Here is a 10,205-nt window from a genome sequence, read left to right on the forward strand (position 1 = left end):
CCGAACTCGAAAATTTGGATTCTGGATGTTGTCCAATGAATCCAGCCCGTCGCCTGACTCTAAATTCAGGTCTTGAGTGATATCCTCCCCTCCGCGGGTATCCGGCTTGGAGGGATCGGGAATCCGGACGTAGCGAGTCTTTAAGATAGATGAAGGGTCGCCGCACTGTCCCTCTACCACGGCAACATGATGGGTGACTTGGGGAGAGTTAATCTATCTCAGATCGGGTTTAGACCCAATCTGGTCGTAATCCATGGCAACTCCCAGGGCGGCAAAGCGATCCAAGAGCTCGTTTATGGAGGAGAGCTCCATTGGATCTAACTGCTCGGTGAGTTCCGAGCTGACATAAAGATTGTTTTCGATGGCTCGAGAGGTCATCGTCGGCGCAGAAGCCGAACAGGCGGTCATAAGAAAACCACCTAGCCGGAGGGTTTGGCCGACAGCCAAAGCTCCCTTAGCAACGGTGCCGTCTTTAAAGACGGGGCGAGGCATCCTTCCTGATGGCGACGACACAGAGGAACTCTCAATGAAAGCACCAATGTCGGTGTCAAAACCGGCGGATCTCGGGTAGGGGGTCCCGAACTGTGCGTCTAGGCCGGATGGTAACAGGAGACAAGGGACACGAAGTTTTACCCAGGTTCGAGCCCTCTCGATGGAGGTAAAACTCTACGTCCTGCTTGATTAATATTGATGATATGGGTAGTACAAGAGTAGATCTACCACTAGATCGAAGAGGCTAAACCTTAGAAGCTAGCCTATGGTATGATTGTTGATGTGTACATTGTCCTATGGACTAGAACCCTTCGGTTTATATAGACACCGGAGAGGGTTAGGGTTACACAAAGTCGGTTACAATGGTAGGAGATCTTCATATCCGTATCACCCAGCTTGCCTTCCACGCCAAGGAAAGTCCCATCCGGACACGGGACAGAGTCTTCAATCTTGTATCTTCATAGTCCAGGAGTCCGGCTGAAGGTATAGTCCAGCTGTCTGGACACCCCCTAATCCAGGACTCCCTCAAGGCCCCTTCATCATCACCAAAGTCCTCCACAATGGAGCATACCATCTTTACAGTGTTGAGCATCAGAAAGACGAGCCACGGGCTTGGAACGCGGAGCTGCTCCGCCCCTTTTATACTTAAGCACTCATTCGAATAAAATGTAATAAGAAGTACCTTTGTAATTTGTTCGTCAAAGACAAGAGCTTTTCAGTCTTCTCGCATGATTGTTGTTTCTTTTATTTACCTCTGAAATCCCCCAGTGGGTGGGCTTAGCCGTGAATCTGTTTCGCCTAAGTTCGAAAGAAAATCCTACTGAGTGGTGAGCAATCCTCCCACTCGGGGGCTTAGCTGCAATCTAGTACTTGCCTAAGTTCTCTCACTCGGCTTAGCTACAGTCTAGTACTCACCTAAGCCCTCCCACTCGGAGGCTTAGCTGCAGTCCAGTACTCGCCTAAGTTTAAAAATCCTACCGAGTGGGGAGCAACCCTCCCACTCGGGGGCTTAGCTGCAGTCTAGTACTCGCCTAAGCTCTCCACTCGGAGGCTTAGCTGCAGTCCAGTAGTCGCCTAAGTTTAAAAAATCCTACCGAGTGGAGAGCAACCCTCCCACTCGGGGGCTTAGCTGCAGTGTAGTACTCGCCTAAGCTCTCCCACTCAGAGGCTTAGCTGCAGTCCAGTACTCGCCTAAGTTTGTAAAATCCTACCGAGTGGGGAGCAACCCTCCCACTCGGAGGTTCGGAGCTACGCCACAAGTACAACGTGCGCTCCATCCCTATCCACAAGGATGATGAGGTGCAGGTCGACTGCGACCTTCTCCTTCGGAGCTACGCCACAGGTACAACGTGCGCTCCATCCCTATCCGCAAGGACGGCGAGGTGCAGGTCGACTGCAACATTCTCCTTCGGAGCTACACCACAAGTACAACGTGCGCCCCATCCCTATCCGCAAGGACGACGAGGTGCAGGTCGACTGCAACCTTCTCCTTTGGAGCTACGCCACAAGTACAACATGCGCTCCATCCCTATCCGCAAGGACGACGGAGCACAGGTTGAATGGGGCCGCCACCTTAGAGCTGCATCTGCAGCACAAAGACTATTCCGAGCAGAGAACAAAGTCCACTTGAAGGCAAAACACAAGAATATTCGGAAATAAACCAAATTCGGATAAATCCTAAGGTTCCAAGCAGCAAGCTAAAAGTATTCGAGCATCAAGCCTGAAGGAGTTTAACGGTTACAGGAACCACTCGGCATCCCGAGGAAAATTTAAAGCAGATTCAAGTCTCATAAGTTTGTTCACTCGACAGGAGGAGGGCTGGCAGGCTCGACAAATTCGTCCAGGTCTATCCCATCCGCGATCCGAGTGGAAGCAATGATGAAAGTCTCCATGAAGGACTGAAAGTCATGCTTTTTGGTGTTAGCGACCTTGATCGCCGCCAGCTTGTCTTCACGAGCGTCCTTGCAGTGGACTCACACCAAGGACAGTGCCACATCAGCACCACACCGGGTGGATGACTTCTTCCATTCCTGCACTCGGTCAGGGATCTCGTTGAGTCGAGCCATCAAGGATTCCAGGTCATTTTGAAGCATAGCCCTTGGCCAGAGCAATGAGTCGACTCGTGAGACTGCCTCCTTTAGGCGTGCGAGGTAGCTTGTGACGCTGGCGACACGAGACTCCAGTCGGAGCACGTTCATTGCAGTTTTGTCACAAACTAGAGAAGCGATAGGATCCAGACCCATCTCGACCTTTCTAGTTTCCTTATCAAAGTCTTGGCAGAATTCTGTAGCCAAAAATTAGTGAGTCGACCGGATAGGATCCGTTCGCAAGCATCAACACAGTCCGTTTAAAAGAAATACCTTCTAGCATAAGATAAAGCTTCTTGGCGAGAGTTCTCAAATAAGCCTCTGTGTCATTCCTCTTGTGGACCACAGACTCCAGCTTTTCGTTTAGGGTAATTTTGTCCTTCTTCAGACGAGTCACCTCTCGGTTAGACTCGTTGAGACAGGACTTCAGCTTGGTCACCTCCCCTTCCAGTGCTTCGAGTGAAGCCAGCTTCTGGTCTGCGAGGGCAGTTTTATCTTGGGCTTCCTTCTGTGCAGCGGCGAGGTCCGAGTCCTTCTTCTCCAGAGCCAACTTCATTTTCTCTGCAAAAGAAGCAATCGGATCAGACAAGAGCTTGAAGAAATGTTTTAAAAAAGACAGTCGACAGGCAGTTACCTTCCATACCAGCAGCTTCGTCTTGAGCTTTCTTCAGATTCTGTTGGGCCAACTCCAAGTCGAGGTTGAGTTGCCTCTGCTTCTCCTCAAGTTCAGCAAACTTGGAAATGAGAGTACAAGACTTTTGCAGAAGGCAAAAGACGTGTCAATCGACAAGATCAAAGGTTGTTCACTTCCGAGTGGATAAAACTTAAAGAAGTTCGCTTAGACCCCAGACGACTGCACACAGTCGACTACGGTCTCGGGGGCTACACCCAGTGGGTGCACTTGGCGTGCCCCTGCTGATTAAAACCCAGCTCGACCGGTCCACCCGGGTCAAGTAAAAAAACTGTTCAGGCCCCAGTCGACTGCCAGCATTCGACTGCGGTCTCGGGGACTACACCCAGTGGGTGCACTTAGCGTGCCCCCACCAGTTCAGATCCTACTCGACCGGTCCACCCGAGTCGAGTGGAAGAAAAGAAAGGAAGGTAGAACTCAGACCCTAGTCGACTTCCAGCAGTCGACTGCGGTCTCGGGGACTACACCTAGTGGGTGCACTTAGCATGCCCCCATCGGTTCAGATCCTACTCGCCCAGACCGAGTGGAAGAACGCAAGTACCAAAGACAACAAAACACCCAGTGGGTGCACTGATTCGACGTAAACAACAGGAGATTGTATAGAAGAACATTTTTCGGGTAGCATATCCTGATAGAACAAGGACAGTCGAAAAGTCTACTTACCTAGACATTGGCCCGGAGAGCAGCGCTGGCGTCGGAGGCAGCCTGGCTATTCTCATGCACCGTCTTCATCCGCTCCATCATCACGTCAGCCTGTCAGATGGCTTCCGCAGCCGTTTCCGACTGGTTGTCCGGAATGGAGTAGCTGGTGAAGAAGAGAGCAGAAGACCCAGGTGCAGCAGCTTGGACCTCCGAGGCGTGAGATGGGACGACTAAAGGAATCACCGGAACAGTCGACGGTGCGGGGCGCTCACTCGACAAGGGTACAGCGAAGGTTACAGAGGCCCCGCCCGCGTCTTCGGATTGATAGACTGTTGGTGTTGTCGTTGGTCCCTGCTGAGACGCCTTACTAACCGTCGCCTTTTTATTCTTCCTAGGCCTAGGAGCCACATCTTCATCGTAGTGTATCCCCGAGTCCAGCCGACGCCAACTTTTTCCGCCTCCGACTCAGGTATACCGAACTCCAATCCAGAATCTTGAAGCTGCGGCCCGAATAGCGGAGTCAATCCAACCTTCCCAGTCAGAAGCTGGTCGAGGTTTGGTGCAGATCTGGGCTTTGCTCTGTGCGGCGGGAGAGCAAAATACAACAGTATCTCAGTCGCGGAATAGGACCCATAGCAAATCCGTGGTTGTAGACACAGTCCAGTCGGCTCACAGCCCGAGATCACCCCCGAGGCATGAAGGACTTGCGGACTGGCGAGATCAGTACAGAAACCGCGAGCAGTATGATCACCAACTCGATCACGATGATCGTCATCGAGTGCCCACGCCTCCCCCAAGGGGTGGGTCATACGTGCCTCGGCAGCATGATGACATATGTCCTCACAATGGTGGGTGAAGGATTCCGTCAACCCCAGGGAGCCGGGCTTTGATGCAAGATCTATTCTCGTTCAGGGTCTGGTCGACAGAACAGAGCTCACAGAGAAGGTCACGACAGAGATTTCCCAACCAGCAGCAGGGTACATGTCTCAGGTCCAGAGTGCTTCGGCAGAGCCATCAGGGCTGCGGTGATTCCTCCCAACTTTAGGTTGGCGACTGGAGTCAGTAAGTTCACTGGTGAGTCCAAGCCTGACACTTGGCTTGAGGATTATCGAGTGGCTGTACAAATTGGTGGTGGCAACGATGAAGTGGCCATGAAGCACCTTCCTTTGATATTAGAGGGCTCGGCCAGAGCGTGGCTGAATGAGTTAGCGCCTGGTAGTATTTATACTTGGGAAGATCTTGCCCGAGTATTTGTTAGAACATTTGAAGGTACTTGCAAACAGCCAGCAGGGCTGACAGAATTGTAGTGTTGCGTTCAGAAACCAAATGAAACTTTGAGAGATTATATCCAGAGATGGATCATGTTGCACCACACAGTGGAGAATGTGTCAGATCACCAGGCAATTTATGCCTTCAAAGAAGGTGTCAAGTATCGGGAGTTGAATCTGAAATTCGGTCGGACAGGAGATATGACTCTGACTCGGATGATGGAGATTGCCACCAAGTACGCTAATGGTGAAGAAGAAGACCGACTCCAGAGTGGCAAGCACAAAACAGTCCCCCACGAAACCGGAGGAGGGAACTCCAGTCGGAAGCAGAAGCGCAAAGCCAAGCCAGCCGCTCCTGGTGAAGCCTTAGCCGTGACTCAAGGAAAGTTCAAAGGGAAACACAAAGGGCTGTGGAACCCCAAGAAAGTAAAAGATCAAGATGGAAATGATGTGCTAGATTTACCATGCCACATTCACACCAAAAAAGATGAAGAGGGTAATTTCATTTACCCGAAGCATACCACTCGACTATGTCGACTCCTAATCCAGCAATTCCGAGAGAAACAACCCAAGGAAAAGGAGAAGGAAGCGGACAAAGTTGAGGATGACGAGGAGGATGACAATGGTTACCCCCACGTCAATTCCACTCTGATGATTTTCGCTGATGTTGAGAGTAAGAGTCGACTAAAAGTAATCAACAGAGAAGTGAACATGGTCGCTCCGGTGACACCCAGTTATTTGAAGTGGTCTCAGACTGCCATTACATTTGACCAGTCCGATCACCTAGCGCACATAGCCACCCTGGGAGGCAAGCGCTGGTGGTCGACCCAGTAGTCGAAGGCACTCGATTGACTAAGGTTCTGATGGATGGTGGCAGTGGTCTGAATATACTATATGCAGAGACGTTGAAAGGAATGGGCATTCCGATGTCCAGACTCAGCGAAAGTAATATGAGTTTCCATGGAGTTATTCCTAGCAAGAAGGTTGTGTCACTCGGCCAGATCGACCTTGATGTAGTTTTCGATGATTCCAAGAATTACCGCAAAGAAAAGTTGACATTTGAAGTTGTGGATTTCCAGAGTGCTTATCATGCTATTCTAGTAGGCCAGCTTATGCACGTTTTATAGCTCGACCATGTTATGTGTACCTCAAATTGAAGATGCCTAGTCCTAAAGGGGTGATCACTATCACTGGCAGTCGAAACAAGACAGAAGAGTGCTTCCAGAAGGGCTCAAAGATCGACGATGCACAGATGGCAGTAGTGGAGTTGCAGGAGTATCAAAAAAATGCAGATCTGAGTGATTTGTTGCGAGCTAAGAAGCCTGCCACAGATTCAGCATTCCATTCGTCTGGTGAAACGAAGCCGATTCATATTCATCCAACGGATCCCAATGCTGCTCCGACTCACATTTCAACAACACTCGACTCCAAATAGGAAGAAGCGCTCATCCAGTTCCTCGGTGAGAACTGGGACATCTTTGCATGGAAACCTTCCGACATGCCAGGTGTTCCCAGGGGACTGAGTGAGCATCGTTTGTGAGTCGACCCAAAGGTGAAACCGGGCAAAGAACATCTTCGACGGTCCGCCATATAGAAGAGAAAGGCAATCGGTGAAGAAGTGGCTCGGTTTCTGGCAGCTGAGTTTATCTGAGAGATTTACCACTCCGAATGGTTAGCTAATGTTGTCATGGTCCCAGAGAAGGACGACTCACTTCGCATGTGCATCGACTTCAAACATATCAATCGGGCCTACCTGAAAGATCACTTTCCTCTCCCTCGCATCGACCAAATAGTCGACTCGACTGCGGGGTGTGAGCGTTTGTCCCTTTTGGATGCTTATTCTAGGTATCATTAGATCCGTCTGTATGGACCCGATGAGATAAAAACAGCTTTCATCACCCCATTTGGGTGCTTCTGTTATGTCACTATGCCATTCGATTTGAAGAACGCTGGAGCCATATTCATGCGGATGATTCAGAAGTGCTTGCTCACTCAGATCAATCGGAATGTGGAAGCATACATGGATGACATTTTGGTCAAGTCACGTAAAGGTTCCGACCTACTAGCTGACCTTGCTGAAACCTTTGCCAACCTCAGAAGGTATGATATCAAGCTTAATCCATCAAAGTGCACGTTTGGAGATCCAGGCGGAAAATTACTCGGTTTTCTCGTTTCCGAACGAGGGATTCACGCTAACCCAGAGAAAGTGGGTGCCATACTCCGGATGAAACACCATGTGCGTGTGCATGATGTCCAGAAGCTTACTGGTTGTTTGGCCACCCTAAGTCGATTCATTTCTCGCCTCGATGAAAAGGCGCTGCCTCTTTACCGACTGATGAAGAAGTCAGATAAGTTCGAGTGGACTCCTGAAGCTGATGCAGCATTTGCAGAGCTTAAAGCCCTGCTTTCCACCCAGCCGGTGCTTGCTGCTCCAATCTGCAAAGAGCCTTTACTGCTTTACATTGCAGCCACTGGACAAGTCATCAGTACAGTACTTACGGTCGAGCGGGAAGAAGAAGGAAAAGCCTACAAAGTTCAGCGCCTAGTATACTATGTCTCTGAAGTTTTGACTCCGTCAAAGCAAAGATATCCACATTATCAGAAGCTTGTTTATGGGATTTATATGACCACGAAGAAGGTTGCACATTACTTCTCTGATCACTCCATTATAGTCGTCAGCGACGCTCCATTATTAGAGATTCTGAACAACAGAGATGCAACTGGTCGAGTGGCAAAGTGGGCGATTGTACTCCTTCCCTTAGATATCAAGTTCGAGGAAAAGAAAGCTATCAAGTCCCAAGCAATAGCGGATTTCCTCGCCGAGTGGATTGAACAACAACTACCGACTCAAGTTCACTCGGAGCACTAGACCATGCTCTTTGATGGTTCCAAGATGCTGAATGGTTCCGGTGCTGGGGTGGTACTGGTATCCCCCCGAGGAGACAAGCTCAGATATGTCCTCCAGATTCACTTTGATTCCTCCAATAACGAAGTAGAATATGAAGCACTCTTGTATGGGTTGCGTATGGCCATCTCACTCAGCGTCCGTCACCTCATGGTCTATGGCGACTCAGATTTGGTAGTCAATCAAGTGATGAAGGAGTGGGACGTCAGAAGCCCAGCCATGACTGGTTACTGTAACGCGGTGAGGAAGTTGGAAAAGAAGTTTGAGGGTTAGAGCTCCATCATATACCCCGACTAAAAAATCAAGTAGCAGATGATTTAGCAAAGATAGGCTCCAAGAGAGAAGCTATTCCCAGTAATGTGTCCCTGGAGCATATTCATGCACCTTCAGTTCAACAAGATCCCCTCGCTGAAGAGCCCCCGCAGCCTAAGAGTGCCACAGATCCGACTGAAGTCGAGGTCCCAACCGTGGTCGACTTGATCATGGAGGTGTTGGTCATCACTCCCGACTAGACAGTGCCATACATTGCATATATCCTTAGGAAAGAGCTTCCAGAGGATGAAGAAGAGGCTCGACAGATCGTCCATCGATCCAAGGCCGTTACTGTAATAAGAGGACAACTGTTTAAAGAAAGTGCAACTGGGGTCAGCCAGAAATGCATAACGCCAGAAGAAGGTCGAGTGATCCTCCACGACATCCATTCGGGGACCTGTGGTCACCATGCATCCTCTCGGACCATTGTGTCTAAAGCATACCGAGCTGGATTTTACTGGCCATGAGCAAATGAAATGGTGAAAGATATAGTCGACAGATGTGAAGGCTGCCAGTTCAACTCCAATATGTCGCACAAACCTGCATCAGCCCTGAAGACCATTCCACTCGTCAGGCCCTTTGCTGTTTGGGGATTGGACATGGTTGGTCCACTGAGGACTGGTAGGAGTGGCTTCACTCATGTGCTTGTAGCAGTCGACAAGTTTACCAAATCGATCGAAGCCAAGCCTATTAAGAATCTTGAAGCTAGTACCGCTGTCAGCTTCATCAGAGAGTTGACATTCAGATATGGGGTTCTGCACAACATCATCACTGACAACTGATCGGACTTCAATTCTGATGAGTTCAGAACCTTCTGCGCCTCACAAGGCACACGAGTCGACTATGCTTCAGTCGCCCATCCCCAGTCAAATGGACAAGCAAAAAGAGCAAATGGCCTGATTCTCAAAGGACTGAAACCCCGACTGATGCGAGATCTCAAGCACGCAGTGGGCGCCTGGGTTGATGAACTTCCATCAGTTCTTTGGGGTTTGAGGACAACTCCCAATCAGTCGACTGGCCGAACTCCATTCTTCTTGGTCTATGGAGCTGAAGTTGTTATACCGAGTGACTTGCTTCATAATGCACCACGAGTTGAGCTCTTCTCTGAAGATGAAGCAGAACAAGCTCGGCAAGATGCAGTCGACCTCCTAGAGGAGGAAAGAGAGATAGCCTTGATCCGGTCGACCATTTATCAGCAAGACTTGTGTCGATTCCATGCTAGACACGTGAAGGGTCGAGCCATTCAAGAGGGTGACTTGGTTCTTCGAGTGGATCAGCAGAAACCACACAAGCTCGCCCTGGCTTGGGAAGGTCCCTTCATTGTCACCAGAGTGCTCCACAATGGAGCATACCACCTTTATAATGTCGAGCATAAGAAGGACGAGCCACGGGCTTGGAATGCGGAGCTGCTCTGCCCCTTTTATACTTAAGTACTCGTTCGAATAAAATGTAATAAGAAATACCTTTGTAATTTGCTTATCAAAGACAAGAGCTTTACAGTCCTCTTGAACGATTGTTGTTGCTTTTATTTGCGTCTGAAATCCCCCAGTGGGTGACTTAGCTGCGAATCCGTTTCACCTAAGTTCAAAAGAAAATCCTACCGAGTGGTGAGCAAGCCTCTCACTCGGGGGCTTAGCTGTGAATCCGTTTCGCCTAAGTTTAAAAAATCCTATCGAGTGGTGAGCAAGCCTCCCACTCGGGGGCTTAGCTGCAGTCCAGTACTCGCCCAAGTTTGTGAAATCCTACTGAGTGGTGAGCAAACCTCTCACTCGGGGGCTTAGCTGCAGTCTAGTACTCGCCTAAGTTTA

The sequence above is a fragment of the Triticum dicoccoides genome, chromosome 6A, assembly GCF_002162155.2.
Source record: "Triticum dicoccoides isolate Atlit2015 ecotype Zavitan chromosome 6A, WEW_v2.0, whole genome shotgun sequence".
Taxonomy (NCBI): domain Eukaryota; kingdom Viridiplantae; phylum Streptophyta; class Magnoliopsida; order Poales; family Poaceae; genus Triticum; species Triticum dicoccoides.